Genomic DNA, 19390 nt, shown 5'->3' with positions numbered 1-19390 from the left:
TTGATTTTAATGATCAACAAGATGGCCTATATTGCTACTCCGGTTGGTTCTGGGTACATGACATGTCATTAGAGGGTTTATTTGAAATTGGTTCTATAATAATGTGGTCGATTAGAGCCCCTCTATTCAGACATGTGACTTTCTATTAATTTAGGAAAGTGGTTTGCTCCCATTTTTTAAGGGAAAATCTATGATATGGAAAAAGTATCTTTTCTATATCGTATCGGATGAGATGGACCACCAATCAACATTCGCCTTCTCTGTTTCGGTGAATAAACTTAACCGGCTTTAAAAACAACCATTTAAATTATATTTTTAAAAAAGAAATTCATTTCAATATAAGAAAGACGTTAACGTCTTCACTGTTAAACGTCACCCGAAAGCCGCTCTAGCGGATGGGGGTGCACGATGACCGGAAAAGCTCACTTCTGAAGGTGAAGAACGGCTGCCTCGGACGACTAGTACAGGGGGGCCTCTGACAAACAAAGACAGTCGGGAGCAAGAGAAGTCGTCTACCGAATGGAGAATGAAGGAGCACGGGGAAGTCGTCGTTTTCGAACAGAGTTCGTTTCTCCTTTTTTTGAGCACGGGGAAGAAGATGGCAGGGAGCAATCTACAAGATGGTTAATGGAGGAGCACAGGGAAGAAGACTATCGTCGTTTTCAAACGGAGGAATAGAGGTGTCGAGTTTCAAACAGAGCTCTTCTTCTCCTATTGTTGCATTCAGGGGTATAGCGGTAATAATTTTATGATGGTGGGGAACAATCTATTGGATGACGAATAGAGGAGCATGGGGAAGAAGACAGTTGTTGTTTTCAAACGAAAGAGCTTAGAAGTCATTGATTTTCAAACAAAGTTCTTTTTTTGAGAATGGGGAAGAAGACGTTGGGGAATAATCTACCGGACGACGAATGGAGGAGCACGGGGAAGAAGACAGTCATTTTCAAACGGAAGAATTGAGAAGTCATCGATTTTCGAACAGAATTCTTCTCCTGTTTCGATTTTTTTTGAACTACCAAAAAGAGCCTTCATTTCATTATTATTTCATAGGTGGTGAGCAAAACTAGAAAGCAGAAGCTTTCGCTCATTTGTTTTCTTTCTACAAAAAGGATCACAGTTGATGTTTACTCACTCTAGCCAGACTCTAATACGTACTAAGTAGCAGCAGTAGTAGTAGTAGGTCTATCTCCTACATCCTACAAATTACAGTTTATCTAAAAACCGGCGAAATCCAAGATGGAGAACAGTCGTCCACCATTATCATGTTTGTGGCGCTGCTTCTGCTTCAGGGGACAAGGAACAAAGAACGACTCCTCCCATGTCAAAAGCCAGCTCCTTGGCCTCCTTGTCCATCTGTTTCCTCACGTTGTGTTCTTTACCAGCGATGAAATTCCTCTTGTTATCTTGGGCGTTTATCCCAAATACAATTATCTGCAAATTCTCTTTCTCGGAAGCAACGACGGTGAACACATGCCCCAGTGGAATTATGAAACCTGTATTTGAAGACACACGGGAACTGGCCTTCTCATACTACACCCCATCACCTTCTCCTTCTCTTCCTCTCTACTTCTAACTGGAGATGTCTGGGCACGCCATCTCCCACCATCCATTCCCTTTCACTACAAAAACTATCCTGGTCAACCTTGTGTTGTACAAGGGAGCTAGCATTGCTCCGGCTCCCTGGCTGATGTTGCTAAATATGACGGAGACGTCGAGGTCTTTGAGCTGCTGGTAGTCGTAGGGTTGGGCCTCGTAGAGTTGTCCATAGCTGTTAGAATAGATGGGGCGTTTCTTCAACAGGTTGAATGGGCTCCTCGTCTCACTTTTGTGTATGCTCCACCGACGCCCGCCCTCTGATGATGAAGAAGCCTGCTCGCTCATGGCCTTAGTTTGTTCCTTTGACGCCTCCCTCATCACTCCCTTCCTTTTCTCTCCCAACAATCTCTTTAGTTTGTCTTTTGGAGTATTTAGAGCGGTTTCCAGGATTTCATTGCTAAATGCAATGTAGAATGATTCCCCATCTTCGCTGCTGGCGCTGGAGAATTTCGAGATGTGGCCGGGAGTTGAGATGGTCCTAAAGAGTGTGACTATCTGGAGGTTTTCGTTGTCGTCTCTATTCACCAAGTAGGCCATCATTCCAGCAGGAATCCTAGCTACATCTCCACACTCAAGATTGTAGGATTCCCTGTTATCATTGTGCACCAAGTTGATTGTTGCCTTCCCCTTAACAACGATGACAACAACATCTGCATCCCAGTGGTGGGGGATCAGGAAAGTGTTAGGTTCGGCTTCTAGGATAGCCTAGCGGTAGTTATCTAGACCACTCAGAAGCTTGAATCGAGAGCTGAATCTCTGCTCATCGAAGAAGTAGGGGTTACTCTTATGTCGCTCCTGCTACTGCTCCTCTCGGCTGCCTTCTCTTTGCTTGTTATCTCTTTGTGGTTTCAGCAGGTAAGCCAGTGACAAAGCTGCCGACAAAAGGAAGAGAGAGAGAGGAGGAAGAAACACAAAGGAAACTTGGCTTTGATCGCCATGACTGAAAGAAAGAAAGCTTTGGTGGACGGGTTCTCCTGTTTCAAATTGCGCCAAGGGGTATAACTGTTTCACTGATAGGGAGGAGTTGGGAAAAAAGTTCATATTTTTTTAAATATTTTAAATTTTAATTATAATATAAAATAATTAATTACCGGTTAATATAGTAAATTCGGTAATTACAAGGGATTTTCCATACGATATGGTTTTCCATATCATAGTCGGACCCATTTTTAAATAGAATTCTTTGAGAGTGGTTAACTCCACACTCCACTTACAATTAGGAGGCTTTAAGTTTAGCCACGTGACAAACCACTCTTTCAAAAGTGGGGGCAATTAAATAAAAAGCAACTAAATAACTGTTTCTCATCTCTATAAAAATAAAACTTAATTTAATCTCTTAAATTAAATAATAAAAAATGGGTGTTAAACAAAAATGATAAGCATACATAAGTAAAAAATATATATCAAAATAATAGTCGATCCTCAAACTAGAGAGCTTCTCTTTAAGACACATGGCCACCTCTTCTTTTAGACAAAGGCATCCAATACGTGGTTACCACTATTCAGATAAGTGGTCTTCTCATTTTCTAAACAGCTAGACATGTGACAATTTCTGAGAAATTCAAAGCTCACACCATTCAAACACATGGTCTTCTCATTTTTCTAGAAAGCTAGACACGTGTCATTTTCTGAGAAATTGTTGCTAAAGCTCACAACCCACTACCACCGTTTTCAATCCATTCCTAAAAGAATGCAGAAAATGCAAAAGTGGTTATCTACAACCACTTCTACCTACATTCTATCAATCTTAGTTAATCATTAACCCTCTACGTATCATAACAAAAGAAAACTATCCATATTCTAATAATTATTGAAAAGCTATTTTTTGAAATAAATATTTCTTGAAATTTTAATAATTATTTAAAACATTAATAAATATAAATTTAACAATATTGATTCCATAATGTAAATTTAACATTACTGATTCCACGTACTTAGTACGGGGTCATTCACTAGTTTACCACATGATTAATAGATTGGCAATTTTGACCCACCCATTCTAGTGGCGGGTTAGTATGGAACAAGTGACCCAATAGGGTCAGGGGGCAACAGGTTAGGGTGGGTTAGGTCGATGTACCAATTGAGTCATCAATGAGGATACATTTTGGGATCGAAAATTTCTCAGTCATTTTCAGTAGCTAGTCAGGGGTGGGGGGTTGGAAGGTTTCTCTACAATCTTTCATCTCCATCGTTCTCAGCAACCACTTAGGGTTCAAAAATTGCTCTACAACCTTTCACTTCTATTGTTTTTCCCATAAAGGGTAAATTTCCCATAAAGCTGTAGAAAGGGATCTCCAAAAGAAAGAAAAATTCCTTTTTGATTTTGAAGGAAAGAATAAATTATTGCTTAAGTACTTATGTTTCAACAATTTAACCCATAATGCTTTCTCTTAATTGAATTTATGAAAAAAAAAAGGTTTGAATTTCTATGCTACTTTTTTGAAAAGCTCTATTAATATCTTTAGCTCTCCTTAAGCTAAGACCTTCAAATTTAGGAGAGCAAATTACATCCCCATTAGTCCAACAAAACACAAAAGGAAATAGTAGAAACACACAAGTAAACTACGTTACATTAAAGATCAGAAAAGCCTAAAGTCCTCATGACATGAATAATCAAATCCCATTCTATTCGGTCATAGGCTTTCATCATATCTACTTTGATGGCAATAGACCTAACCAGTGTTTTTTAACCGTTATTGATCCAAATGATCAGACCGTTTGGCCCAGGAACCATTCAATCAACTGGTTCTGTTTCACCCTAAACCCGTTCTTTGGCCAAAAACCATTGACTTGATCAACGACCAATTGACCCAGGTGGTCAAACGGTCAACCCGTTCAACCCAATCAACAGTTTTTAGCCTTCTATTTTAATTATTTTTTAAATTTTTTAAAGTTGGAATGAGCCATTCGTTCGAACCAAATGGTCAAATCACTGACCTGAAAACCAATGGCCAAAGTAGTTTCAGTTCCAGGTCGGTTTTTAAAACATTGCACCCATCCTCTCTTTTATTATGCTTCATATAATGCAAGATTTCATGGGTCATAATTGCGTTATCTAAAATTTGCCTCTTAGGAATAAAACCATTTTGAAAAAGAGAGATTTTTTTACACAATACAAACAACATTACACAAGCTAATAGGACAAAAATCTTTAACCTAAGAACTATCTAAATTTTTAGGAATTAAAATGATACAAGTGTGGTTAAGTTTTCTCATAAACTTTCCATTAAAAAAAATCTTAAACAAATCCAATTATATCTTCCTTCATCCAAAAAACTTTGAAGACAAAAGCAAGAACCCATTATGTCCTAGGGCCTTAAGATTCCCAATACTAAACAAGGCTAATTCAATCTCCTCCTCCTAAGGGACCTGAGTCAAAACCAAGTTATACTCCTCCAAAATTACAAGGGTAAAAAGATCAACTCATCTAGACACCCCTGAGAGCTATACAACTCTTTGAAAGGCCTTATGATTAAGTCACTTATTTGACCATGGCTCGAGATCCAGTTCCCAGCCTCGTCTTTCATCCAAATAATCTTATTTCTCCTTTGTTGATGGAAGCAAAACAATGAAAAAAGATCGTATTTTTGTTCCCTACCTTTAGCCAAGTTTGCCTAAAGTTCTATCTCCAATATAATTCCTTACATTGCAACAAATAATCTCTCTCCCCCCTCCATTAGCTTGCTCCCCACATGAACATCCAAAGGACCCTTTTCGAGTTCCTCAATTTCATTCTTTATATGGATTAACCTTTTATTAAAATTCCCAAAATAGTCTTTATTCCATTGCCTAAATTCCATTTCAACCTTTCCAATTTTTTTGGCTATCCTGAAAGCTGCATAACCCTTGAGGAATTCGCATGGGCGCCCCACAGAACATGACTGTTGTGCATTGGAAAATCTCCCCATGGCATGTATGGGAGATGTTCTCAAGGCACGGGAGTGATGTGTTGTCGTGCATGTGTAAGGTACGCTCTGTGGGGCACCCATCTAAACATTTTATAAAGTAGTTCCACCCATCTTTAATAACCTCTACACTTTTCTCTAGTAAGCCACATTTGATAAAACCTAAAAGGATTAAGCTTATTAACCATTTGGGGAGAGAGATACAGCATCAAAGCATGGTGATCCCACTTAGGCCCTAGATCTAAAACAAAGTTAGGATAGATAGATAGCCACCAGGCCAAATGTCCTTTACCCTGGACAAATTTCTACCAAGTGAACCCTCCTCTAGTCTAATCTCATGAAGATCCAAGTCTCGAATCATATTAACAAGGGCTGAGGACACTCTACACTTAGTAGAACCAACCACATCAATAGAAAACATAGACCCATCTTCATTTACCATTCCAACTTCATTAAGATCTCCTATAATAACAAAAGGATAGTTCCAACTAGAAAATCTCTCATAAACTTATTGATCAAAAAGTCTACCATAAACTTGAGTCCAAAAACAATTCCTTTTAATGCCCTTCCGACTCCCCATAAAAGCAAACAAGGAGACACGGGGAAAACAAAGGTTGAGACTCAATTTTAAGTACAATATCTCTATTACATGAGAAAACATGAAATATCAAACCCATTTTTCCAAATCACAAGTAAACCACCAGCCAGACCATTCAGGGGACATCAACAGAATATGGGAACTTAGTAACTTTGCTCAAGCAAGTAGCCTTATCACAAGGAATCTTAGTTTCGTTTAGAAAAATAACATCAAGGTTCCACCTAGAAACTAAGCCCTTTAAACCACGAACTGCCGGAGGGTGGCTACCCCCCGCCCCCCAAAAAAAGAAAAAAAGTAGCCATCACCAACCATAACAAGATAAAATCATAAATAAAAAATCTCACCTGAACATCAGCATCATTCCCCAATAATCCCCCATCCGAGCTCTACAATTTTTCCCCTACTGCTGCTAACATAAAGATCAAAATCCAAAAACACGTAACATAATAAGCAAAAATAACAACTAAAGTAACACCAAAAAAGCAACCCTCCATAATCTAACCCACTGTCCCTATAGGATGGGTCTTAACTGTAACAAGACCCAAACCCTCACCCAGTTCTCAAATCCAAATACCTGAATCAGTCCTCTGTCACTTTCTATAAGTAGCTTGTTCCTCACTTCCCAAGGTAGGTCCAATCTAGAATAGTCATATCTATTTGACTTCGGAGGTGGGGAAATCTCAAATCTAAAATCTGTGACTCCTTTTCAGCTTCTCCCGGTCACTTTCAAGACTTTTAGCCGCCATGCCATATCAGGCTATCATTACTAAATACGTCACCAGCCTACCCCCTGCAACTCTAGAGGATTCTATGTTGGGTTATAAATCAGGTTTGACATGACCGAACCAGGTTTGGTGGTTGGCCGAATTTACAAAAATTTTCTAACCCAACCCGGCAATCGATTTCCCGGTAATTTTGAATTCTGAAATTTTTGGATCGATCTTGCACTGAACCAAACCAGATTTGAAACCCAAATTAAAACTGGTCATACTTGACACAAAAACCACAAAACACAACTCTCAGAGTTGTAGTAGTTCATGCCCAATATCAGTCCCAAAATTGACCTCCAACTGAAGATGGCACAGTGTGTATGTGAAGCCAATTCAACAACATCATTCAAACACTATTCTCCAACCTGCTTGGATCAAATTGGCTCTGTGAACCTGATACACCCTGATGTTTTTCTTGCAAAAACACAGTGGATGACTGATAGAAATCAGTCCCTAACAATGCTAGGTCAAATTAGGGTTTTTGGGAGGCAAGGGAGAAGATGAGAGAATAAGAGAGTAGGGAGAATTAGATGAATAACTCTCCCTTCTTTCTCCTTTATATGGAGTACTCTCCTAATCTAATTAGGAACTGATCCAAATCAAATTTGGATCAGGGCTCTATCTTTAATCGATAAGCACTATCCTCTTAAAAGGGTAGGTGCTCAATACCCAGATCCATGCCCATTTTCAACCCAAGTCACATGACAATTTAAGTTGTCATGTGATCACTTAACTAATCATATTAGTAATGGGCCTTGGGCCCATTTTCTCTAATGGTTCACATCTCAAGGTGTTGCATGGCCACTTTGGGCCTGAATACTGTACAAAGGTCTCACACAAGTCCATAAGGGTTCGGCCCTGACCGAATTCACTGCTTAAGGTAGTGAATCCTTGACCCAATCAGCTTGAGCTCAGTTTGAGCCTAACATTTAAACATAAATGATCATTGGATTCAGCCACCCTATGAAGACCCAAGGATAATGGACTTATGTAAGATAAAACTCATCAGGTAATCAGCTCTATAATGGTCTCTTACACTTTACCTCTCGGCCCATAATCATTAGAACACTGCCTACAGGGAATGACCTCTTTCTTGACTGCAAAACACAGTATCACACTCTCTACTTGGATGGATCCCGGGATTAAAACCTTTTTCATAAAATAGTAATATAACATATAGATACATTTTGAAAATCAGATTTTAAATACAGTTGAAATCCACTACCTGTAGTTTAGGTTTCCATTAGAAAGTGTAAAGCTTGATATTCACTTTGCTTGACAAAAGGGTTGATCATATCACTATGATCACCCACTCAAGTAATTTCCCAAACTGCCCCAACATGCCCAAGCATTTGACCCTTGATGGACTTCACTAGTTGGCACATCAAAAACAGCTCAGTCCAATACCTAATGCAGTATCATAATTAAGTCTGGGGTTAAGTGCAATTTTCGAGTTTTGCCCATCCATCTCCAAGGTCCAGGGCATAATTGGAAATTGGTTCGGGTTCAATGTTTATTCTAAACACCCACTGGATGTGCTTGGGGTCTAACCCTAGCAGCTGAGGCAAATTGTTCCACCAGTTCGACAACACACTAATGTTAGTCTTGTCAAGATAAACTCTTCAAGTTTATCCAGTGGCTGAGAACATTCTAAACTAACACGAGTTTCGTAAGTATCCAGTTTAAGGAGTAATTCACAAAAAAGCATACTGATTAGAACATGAAACAATAATGTATTTCATTCATTCACTCATAATGTTTTATGTACATCAATCTTATTGGAACTAAAGGCATACACTGTTTAACATTCTACCCCACCAACACCATCTAATTTGCCATCTCCATCCTTAGAACTTTCCCAACTTGCTTTCAAAACACACCATGGTCCTTGAATTGAAGAAAACATCAAGATCACCAACACTAGGAAGAGGACCTAAGTGACAACTACAAAAGTAATGACCTAGTTCCCCACAATGGTAGCTGAAATAAGCAAGCTCCTTATAATGAAAGATGGCCCAAACAATAGGAGATAAAAAGATCCCATATTTTAAAGGTTGGCTTAAAGATATTTGCACCTTAACTCAAAGATAAAACTTTCCTCTTGAATAACATACACTCCCAATTTTTTCCCTATCGTTGAACCAATGTCAGTAACAATATAATCATTAGATCATGAATCTAAACCCAAACTTTTGCCTTAGTAAGAGAAATAGAAAAAACTTGCCCAACATTCCAGTCTTTAATAAGAATCCATTGATCGAAAACATACCAGGGACCATCCATAATCACTTTATCAAAATGATGAACCTCTCAAAACAAAGCTCAAAAATGTCCTCTTTGATGAGGATGAAACATAACTTCCTCAACACTCATGTTCCAAATACTATGTGAAACCCAACAAAGATCATGGAATGGGAAGACTGTCTTGGGGATTAACCTCCCAATATAGTAACGTCGGTCTTCAAATTGGACCAACACACCCCTAACATCCAGAAAATTTACACCTAAATTAACCCCCTCACTGACAACATTGTAATAGTGTTTGTTCCTGTCAGAGTTGTGGTGGTTCCAAACTCTGGGAAAAAAAAAATATAGAGGAAAGGACAGGAAATTTTAGCTATTGAGAAACTTGTCAAAAGAGATGTAAAGGTGGGCAAGAAGCATGGTTGTTTTGTGGGGGTGATGACTGGTGAGAGGTTTGCTAGGACAGCCTTTGAGGAGTTCAAGAGGAAAAGGAAAGAAGAGAGGTTGAAAAAAGTCATAATTAGGGGAGGTTGAGAGGTTTTGAATGAAGAAGATGATGGACAGGAGGAAGGTTTCGAGGGGGAGGATTAAGAGAGGGATGTTGCTTGCTGATGTTTGGTTTTGAAGGAGTTGGAGGTGTGTTGGACTATTTAGGCTCAAGGATAAGAGGGTGTTTTAGTAGGTCCTTGATCGAGTTTGTTGGAGCTTTGGCAGCTTGAGCTCTAGTATGTTTTGTTTGGTTTCTTTGGGTGTACTTTGTGATTGCGGCTGATAACTTGTCACCTTTCTTTTGTAATCTTTCTTTTTTAATAAAATTTTGTTTTACTCTTCAAAAAAAAAGAGTGGAGGAGGTCCATCTGAGCTTATGGTGAGGACCTCTCACCACCCCTCTTTACTCTTCTCTAATATAGATGTAGATTCTCACGAACAAAAGACAAAATCAAATCTAAAGCAAAAGTAAACCAGAATTTATATTCAGCTTGTTTGCACTTCCATGCATTTACACCAATACAAATGAAATTCGCACTGCAAATTAGGTCCTTTCTTTGCTTTACCACTTTTCTTAGATCACATAGGTGGAATTAGGATATTATGTCCAATAAATTGAACCTGTACAACCTGGGCCTGAGATTCAGTTGCAGATTTGCAATTGCACGGGAAGGCTGAACATCACATAAAGTCAAGTTAGTCAACCTACCAAAACTCATATACCCTTTGCCTCTAATGGTAGGTAGCAAAGAAATCCATGATACTTCCCATCTTCAAGAAAATAAGCTAAAAAGGATCACAAATTAGCATAGATTCCCTATGTTTTGGACTTGAATGCCTCTGATATACTAATTAGAGAAGTAGCTCAAAACTCCAAAACAGCAAAATAGTATGTACCTTTATCTTCACTACCTTCCAAAAGATACAAAAATGCTAAACTCCTCTAATGCAGTTCAGTTTTTATTTATCCAGCTCCCAAACAATACCTCCATCCTCTGCAACGATTGAGAAGAGCATTAGCATATGATCTACCTCAAACCAGAAGTAAGAAAATAGAAAGCATACCTACCTACTTTTGATCCAATATTTTGGAGGAAAACACTAAGCCAATCCTTGGACCATCAATTTTTTTGGTTGGTTCTAGCATCTTAGCAATTCAAACATACCTAAGGAGATATGATTTGTGGAACATAAATCCTAGAGCATGTTTTCAATGGTTCAGATGCTATAGCCTGGCCAAGTATGATGATCCTCAGGGACTGGCTTAGTGTACTTTGGACCCTTGAACAACAAAACTATTACATGCCACCTTACCAATTATCTTAAGTAAAATGGAGGTTCAAACCATGAACATAGATGTTTGGGTCCAAACCTTTACTTTTTTTTATCAGTCAAAACTTTTACTCACTTATCAAATGACTCTTGACTGCACTTTCCTCCCCCCAATCCCAAAGGAAAAAATAGAAAGAAAACAAGGGTTTCTAGGTTCAATCATAAATTTGCTCAGCAATAGCAAATAGGAGAGACTTGCACAATCCAAGTTTTACAAATGGAAATCCGAGGAGTGAAACCACCAATGAAAGCTACCAACAAAGATACCCACAAAAACCAATCTGATAGATGATTACTTTTTGTTTTTCGAAGAGTAAGGATAAAATGATTTTATTAAAAAGAAAACAAGTACAATCAGATCAGGTGTCACGGTGACAATACCAGTACACCAGTCCAAAATAAAAAGATTTGCATTTGATGATTATAAAAGTCCACCCTATCACAGAAACCAAAGGATGCATCCAATGTTCCTTAGATTGAATAGCTGCAATCATCAAAACTAATTAAGTACTTATTATGTAGGAGCAATAGTAACACCCTGCGCTGGCAAGTGAGAACACGAGTTTGAATCAGAGAGCAAATGCCAAAGATTAAGACCATATCCAGGTCCAGTGTACCCCTTCCAAGACCCCAGATAGTTAGGACCAATATTAGGTAATGGTCTTATGGCCTATTATGCAGGGGACCCCAGACCCCTTGGTATATAAGTAAAAGGGCAGCCCAGGGCACGAGGCACCCACTAATGCAGGGTCTGGGGAGGGACAGATGTATGCAGCCTTGCCCCTGCACATACAGAGAGGCCATTTCCAAGATTTGAACCATGGTCACCCAGGTCGCAATAGAGCAACCCAACCATTGCACCAAGGCCCACCCTCACCCATTGGCATATAAGTCCTACCCATCAAATGGTAGGTCCAGTCTTATTATGTACAGACCATGTAGCGTTACAGACTAGGGAAACTATCCAGAATATCTTGGACTAGTATCTTTTTATTCATTTTTTACTTGCTTTCTTACTGCTTTTTCCCAGGTTGTGAACTGCAACTCAGCAGCACTGCCCCCTAGACATCAACATTCCGGTGCTCTATTCCAATGGTTTGCAAAACATACCTTTTATTTTCTTGTCTATCCATTTCTCAACCAACATCCCTGCACCAACTCCAGCTGCACAGATTGCTCCATAGAGTGCAATGGCCGAAGGTATGGATCTTCGAGGGAGAAAATAGTAATCTGGGACTTGTCTAATTTTTTTTGGGAGTCGCTTCTTGGTGACAGGTCCACCACTTGAACCATTACCTATGTCACCACCGACTGTTTTCCAGTCCACCCCTTTCAACAAGTCTTTAGGCTCTTCGGTCCCCATGAAAGTAAACCAGTTTGTTTTACAGTTCTATTCTGCAGAAGAAAGCAAAAACAATTGCCTTGTGATTGCAAAAATTCATAAAATTAGCTAACAATAAAAAGAAGAATGACAAAATACTTGTGTTTCCCTGCAAACTAAGTGAATGTTTGGCAAACTGATGAATGGTGTACATGATAGAGAACTATGAAAATAAAAAATACAAAGACAAGGAAAACACAGAAAAATAAACAAATCTAAAGAAAACACATTGTCAATCATGCTGAAGATCCCTTAAGAATTACCAGGTTCTGCCTGAAGGTGGTGTGGGGCATTGCAATGGGGTCTTCTCTCCCAAGATGGTTTTCTTTTTTGAAAAAGAATGGTAACTTTATTCAAGAGGCAGGAGGTACATGAGTAGATGCACACAGAAATTACAACTCAAAAAGATTAAATAGGAAGAAATCTATCACTAAACAAGAAACCCCTGTGTGCACCACTCTTTGCAAGGCCATCAGCAGAAGAGTTCAGCTCCCTAGGGATCCAGCCCAACTGTGCATTCAAGTTAGAGAGGATATCTGTAGCTTCAGCCAAATAATGAGCTAAAGCCCAGGAACCACTGCCATGGTCAGATAACCACTTAATAGTATTTGCAGAATCTCCTTATATGAGTATATTCAGGTAGCCCAAATCTCTTGCAATCCTGATTCAAGTTAAGGTTGCCATGACTTCAGCCTTTGTTGAAGAGGCTATTCCAATCAGTCCACTGAAAGCCCAATTGATTGTACCATCTCTTCTTCTAAAAATTCCACCAATTCCTGCTGCACCTGGGTTTCCAATTGCGCTTCTGTTAAAGTACAGGGTTATCTCCCCTTCCTCTACAGATCTGTGGAATTGGGTGGTGGTGAAAGACAAGTGTTTAGAAAATAAGAAATCTGTGGCATTTCTTTGAAAAACAGAGATGGATACTCCTTTAAAAAACTCTGATTGTCCAGAGGAAACATCTATAGGAAATGATAGACAAGAGCTCCTCGTGGTTTCTTATTCCGTTGTTGAAAATACGGTTATTTCTTTCTTCCCAAATGCTCCAAAGGATAGCATGAACTACTGAAAGCCACAAAATCTTCCCTCTTTTGCTTAAACCTCTTGTTGTCCATTGTCTGAGACATTCTATCACATGTTCTGGGAAGGACCAACTATAACTGAGAAGATTGAGAAAGAAACTCCAAAATTTCCTGGTTTCCTCGCAGCGAATCAGTATGTGATTGGATGATTCCCTGGCTTTTAAGCAGAAGCAGCATACATGTGGGGATAAACAGGACCTTCCATGGTTCTTTTTCTAGAGGAGGTCAAAAGTGTTGATCCTCTTCAGACTAGCTTCCCACACAAAAAAAAAGCAACTCTGGAGGGAATATGGGCGCACCAATTTCTCTTGAAGGGGAATTGAACAGTTGCCTGTTCTTCCTCGATTAGAGCCCTGAAGCAGGACTTAGTTGAAAACTTACCGGCTAGGTGTAGGGTCCAGACTCGATGTCGGGGGTATTTGGAGAAAGGTATACTTCTCTGAGAATGTATAGAAATCTAGTTATTTCATCGAGTTCATTGTCTCTCGAAGGTAGGGCTGTTCATAACAAGACCCAAACCGACCAACCCGGTCCGATCCAACCCGAGTTGGCCGGTTTTTCTTCAGCACCGGTCGGTTTCAGGTTACAAAAAAACATAAACCGATGGTTAGATATTATATATATATATAATATATCCGACTGATATATTTCAGTTTTAATATATATATATATATATATTTCAGTTTTAATATATATTTCAGATATATATTTGTGAAATATATATATATATCAGCTTTATTTCGGAAATATACATATTATATATAAAATTTCAGCTTTAATCCATCAAATCATTTTTAATTTCCAGGCATCCAGCCTTCGCTTCTTAGACTTGAATCCTTTACCGTTCACACCGAGAGAATCATTCACAAAACCGACCCAAACTGACCAGGTCGGTTTTACTTAGTACAGGGTTGGTTTCGGTTTCATTTCTAGGTAAACCAACCAGGTCGGGTCAGTTGGAAAAACGCCAGTAAACCGACCCAACCCGACCCGTGAACAGCCCTACTCAAAGGTCTTTTAAGGTCTAGGTTCTAGTTGAACTGAGAAGGGGATGAGGACAATACAAGAGAGATGTGAGATTCTTGGTTATGGGTAAGGCTGTAGAGGCGAGGAAAGGAAGTGGCCAAGGTAGAGTCACCCCACCAAACATCAGTCCAGAATTTTATTTTATCCCCATTTCCCACATTGTACCTGATATGGGTTTTGGATTGTCTTGCCCTATCTGGGTAGGCTTGGTGATGTATTCTCATTTTTTTTTACTTGCTAGCAATGGGTACATGGCTACATGACTTGCACATGGATAATAATAATAATAATAACAATAATAATAATAATAATAATAATAATAATAGTAATAATAATAATTGGTGGTGTTTTTCTTTTATTGGTTTTTGCCTACCTGTCCAAAGAACCCAAATAGCTGGGACCAATATTGAGTAATGGCCTTTATTTGTATAAAATGGCAGCTCGGGCATGAGGCTCCCGCCAATGTGGGGTCTGGGGAGGGATAGATGCGTGCAGCCCTATCCCTGCACACACAGAGAGGCTGTTTCCAAGATTTGAACCCTGGTCACCCAGGTAACCTTTCTTTGTATATTATGTAAAATGAAAAGCATGTTGGGTTGAGTATTGTACTCTTAAATATTTTATTATACAACTGTTTTATCCACTAAAATAAAAGCAGTAAGTCATTAAATTCAGCCATTTCAGCTGTTATGGCCCCTTAGGCTCATAAGTTCCAAAAGTCACTAAAAGAGTTACATGTGTATCTTTATTTCTCTTGGTAGGCCATGTTCACTTTTAACAAGGTGTAAATGGATTTTGAAATCAGGATCACAATATATTCAATTGGCACCACTGTTTTTCTTTTTTTTTTTTTTTTGATCACTTTGAATTAGCAACACAATTGCCATGAACTACAGTAATAAACTAATAGAATAAAAAAGGCCATTACACAATGTTGGTTCCAGCTATTTGTGGTCTTGGGAGGGGTAGACTAGGTAGTCCTAACCTTTGGCAGCATAAAGTGGCCGCCCTCAGACTTGAACCCTTGCTCTCACACTAGGCAGACCAAGGTTTTACCATTACACCATGTAATGGCCCCTTTATAAAGTAGAATATGACTCAAAAAGTAGGAAAAAACACTAATAGAATCATCATCATCATCATCCAAGCCTTATCCCAACTACGTGGGGTCAGCTACATGAATCCTGTTTGCCTCCAGGAAATTTCCTCTCTATAGAGGACCTCTTCTAGCTCCTTCTTCAACTACCACCTCAACTCTCTCTTTTGTTCTTTCATGGTTCCTTGAGATTCCTTCTCGCCTAATTCCTCGATGCAGGAATTTAAGGTGGACTTCTGCTCCTCTATTCTCCCAAAGTGATCTTTGTTCCATTCTTTTATTTTGGACCTCAACATTTTCAGTTTCTTGTGGAACCAAATTCCTTTCCATTTCATCCCTCTCCTTATCATTGAAGATTTTGGCATTCCTTTCCTCCCAAACAGTCCACACCAAAGCAGCTCTCGCACACCTCCACAAGACTACCTCTTTTATTTGGCCACCTAAAGGTTGTGGGGTTAAGTAGATTGCAAATCTGCCTTGGTTCTGTCCACCTGCACCCAGAAAGATCAAAATGCTCTTCCCAGAGGCCTACAACAAGAGGACAAGAGATTAGTAAATTCTGTCTCTAATAAGTGGGATGGAGTACACTGAGTCTCTATTTCAATATTTCCATTGTTATGAAAATTTAAATAACTATTAAGGGAAAAAGAGACTTTTTGGTGATTCCATTAAACATAACTCAGACGGGGGAAATCTTAGTCCTTTTTGAAAAGAGAAGGGAGGTCTTAGTATTTAGCACAAACCTTGGGAGGTTTAAGCGTTTACCCTTTTTCTCACCAGTAACTGATATGACTTGGTAATAAGAGGGGGGAATCAAGTCCACTGTAATCCTGATTCTCAATTGAAAAAGCCATCACCCAGTGTTGATCCTAGCTATAAAGGGTCTTGGGAGAGAGGTGAACTGTCTATGGACCTAACCTTTGGCATTTTCTTGCACACAGCAGCCACTCTCAGATATAACCTAACTGGCTAACTCTGACTCTCAATTAGATAACCTAATTTCTGATTGTGCTTCTATTCTAATGGGAGACATTATTTCTGGTATCCACATAGGAGATACACCAGAAAGGAAGTGAGAGGTTAGGGGCTAGATGCATGAAGACAGTGCCTACTTATGATTGACTAGTGCTGGCATTAATTTTTATGTTCATCGTCAAAAGAAATATAAAAATCAGGCCTGCTGATTTTGATAACGGTGAAGAGTGAATTTAGGAGGTGAAAAATCCAATAGGGAAGAGGATGAAGTCACCAGAGTGAAAGAAACAGATAATGCAGGTAAAATAAAAGAAGCTTACGGCTTATTCAGGTACAAATAAGAGAAATAATGTGGAGATGCTTGTCAACAAAACATTAGAGTATGTAAACTTTAGGATAAAGAGAGAAGGTTGACCACCATTGAGAAGGTTCCAAACTTTAGAATGGACGGTGATGGGCTGTTCAGGGGAGAGTTGCTAGAGTCCAAAGCCTAGGAACAACATTCGGAAGGGAGGTGCTGTTGTCCCTAATTGAATTTGAATAATCTATTTCAGAATAACGAAAATCCAACTATGAAAATGGTCATCCAGTTCCATGTGAAATATGATTAAAGTGGTAAGCAAACAAGTGCAGAGGTGGAGCACATGACCCACAAGCTATGAAAGCTTGAGAACAATTCAATGCATTTACTTCTTTAGCTAAACAACCACTAATTTTTTACTGATTAAAGTTTCCATAACCAGAACCATACTTGAAAACACATGAAATGGGAGCCACTTTGACAACTGCTTGACAACCAAATCCTTCATGGATTAAAAACATTAAATAATAACCTATGATAAGGATTCATTTCTGATCGGTTAGGAATTCAAACTTGCATTACCCTAAAACATGATAATGTCCGACAAAGTAGCAGCAGCTTCAGACGTAAATCAAGTGCCTTAACAAATTCAAGCAACACGAAACCGTACAGATCATAAACATTAAGAAATATATCAAGCCTCACTTCAATTTCACGCATAGGAGAAGGAATCAAATTCCTTGAGGAGCTCCATGTATAAGTGTATAACATAAACCAAAAGAGTGAAAACACTAGTTTAGACACGAAGTTTTGACTTTTGAGCCACATACCGCAAGAAGCTCCGCATTAGCTGAGTCAGAAGCTAGGGTTTTCTTTTAAAGCCGTAAACGATCTCTTCTACTCTTCTAATAAAACTCGAGCTGCCCATCCAGAACACTTCCTTCGTTCGCCATTGAGAGTGGGGAAACAGAACACCGTGTAGGAGTGGATTCGAGCCGAGCCGAGCCGAGCCAGTACGAGGCTCGATTTCGGCTCTCCAAAGTAGTACAAGCTCGATCTCGATTCGAGCTATAACCTTGAGTTCGAGCTCGGTTCGAGTCAAAAGCTCATTCGTTCAAGCTCGATTCGGCTCGAGTTCGATTTAAAAAAAAATATTTTATAAAAATAAAAAATTATATATAAAAAATATTTTTTATTTGATATTTTAAAAATTAAGAATTGGAATATTTTTATTATATATTATTTTCTATAAATATATATGTATATTCGAGTTCGGCTCGTTTATTAATTGAGCTTATAAATTGGGCTCGAGCTCGGCTTGAAGCTTAGTTGAAACCGAGTTGAGTCGAGCTCGAGCTCGGCTTGAAGCTTAGTTGAAACCGAGTTGAGTCAAGCTCGAGTAGCTCGTGAAGAGCTCGGGTCGTGGCCACCCCTATCTGTGCACAAGCACAACTTTGCCTGTTCGAAAACTCACGTGCATGGCTTTACAAGGCTCCACGCAATGTTTTAAAAACCGACCCAGAAGCCAAAATCATTTTTGCCTCTGAGTCATGAGTCACCGGTTCGACCGATCGATTGAATGATTGCACACACAGACACATACACACACACATATATACATATATACATATATACATATACATATATATGTATATATATATATATATATACATATATATGTATATGTATATATGTATATATGTATATATGTATATATGTGTGTGTATATGTATATATGTGTGTATGTATGTATATACATACATATATACATATATGTGTGTATATATATGTATAAATATATATTTTCGCAATAAACAATGTATAAATATATTTTAGATATATTATATGTATTGTTTTATATTTAATTTATGTTTTTAATTCATTTTTATTTTTTATTTATAAAAATATTAAAAATTGCAATTTGAGGGCAAAAAAGGGTTTTTACATGAAAATAATGGGGCAAGGCACCTATAATGCCTTGGGATGCATAGATTTCGAAAAGTTACCCAAAATAAAAAATCACCCCAATCGAACACTAGAGCGCAAAGTTATGGTCTCCAAAAGTTTTGTATGCATTAAGTGTGCAACCCGCAACCCGATCACCAGGTTGAATGGGTCAATGATTGAACTAGCCGAGTCGAACAGTTCTTGACCAAGTCAACAGTTTTTGACCGTCTAACGGATCTTGATTGAACCAAACCCGAAATCCTAGCAGAGTGATGGTTCGAACCAATGTTTTAAAAACCAACCCAAAGGCTGAACCATTTTTTGTCTCCGGGTCACCAGTTCAACTGGCCGAGTCGAACGGTTCAAACCATGCCATGTCATCATATATATATATGTGTGTGTGTGTATATATATATGTTTTATTAATAAATAATGTATAAATATGTTTTCAATATGTACTTTTATATTTGATTTATATTTTTTAACTCAATTTTTAATTATTTTTTATTTATAAAAATATAAAAAATTACAATCTGAGGCCAAAAAGGGTTTCTTTTTTTTGCAATTTGGTGCCTTGGGATGCATAGATCTCAAAATGTTACCCAAAATAAAAAAATTACCCCAATCGGACATCGGAGTCCAAAGTTA

General features: G+C 38.6%; 1 pseudogene across 1 annotated transcript; it reads right to left on the bottom strand.

Moving 5' to 3' along the window:
- Positions 1-382: 382 nt before the first annotated feature.
- On the bottom strand, positions 383-17369 carry LOC104605477 (vicilin-like antimicrobial peptides 2-2 pseudogene; annotated as a pseudogene). Its single transcript, XR_016079888.1, has 4 exons — positions 16263-17369; positions 12579-16047; positions 12045-12329; positions 383-10597 (listed from the first exon to the last, which is right to left on the bottom strand). The product of XR_016079888.1 is annotated as a vicilin-like antimicrobial peptides 2-2 pseudogene (transcript).
- Between the last annotated feature and the right edge of the window lie 2021 nt (positions 17370-19390).

Source organism: Nelumbo nucifera, chromosome 8 (genome assembly GCF_055504915.1).
Source record: "Nelumbo nucifera cultivar China Antique chromosome 8, China Antique-T2T, whole genome shotgun sequence".
Taxonomy (NCBI): domain Eukaryota; kingdom Viridiplantae; phylum Streptophyta; class Magnoliopsida; order Proteales; family Nelumbonaceae; genus Nelumbo; species Nelumbo nucifera.
The sequence above is the reverse complement of the archived record's forward strand: the minus strand, read 5'-3'. Positions and strand labels throughout refer to the sequence as shown.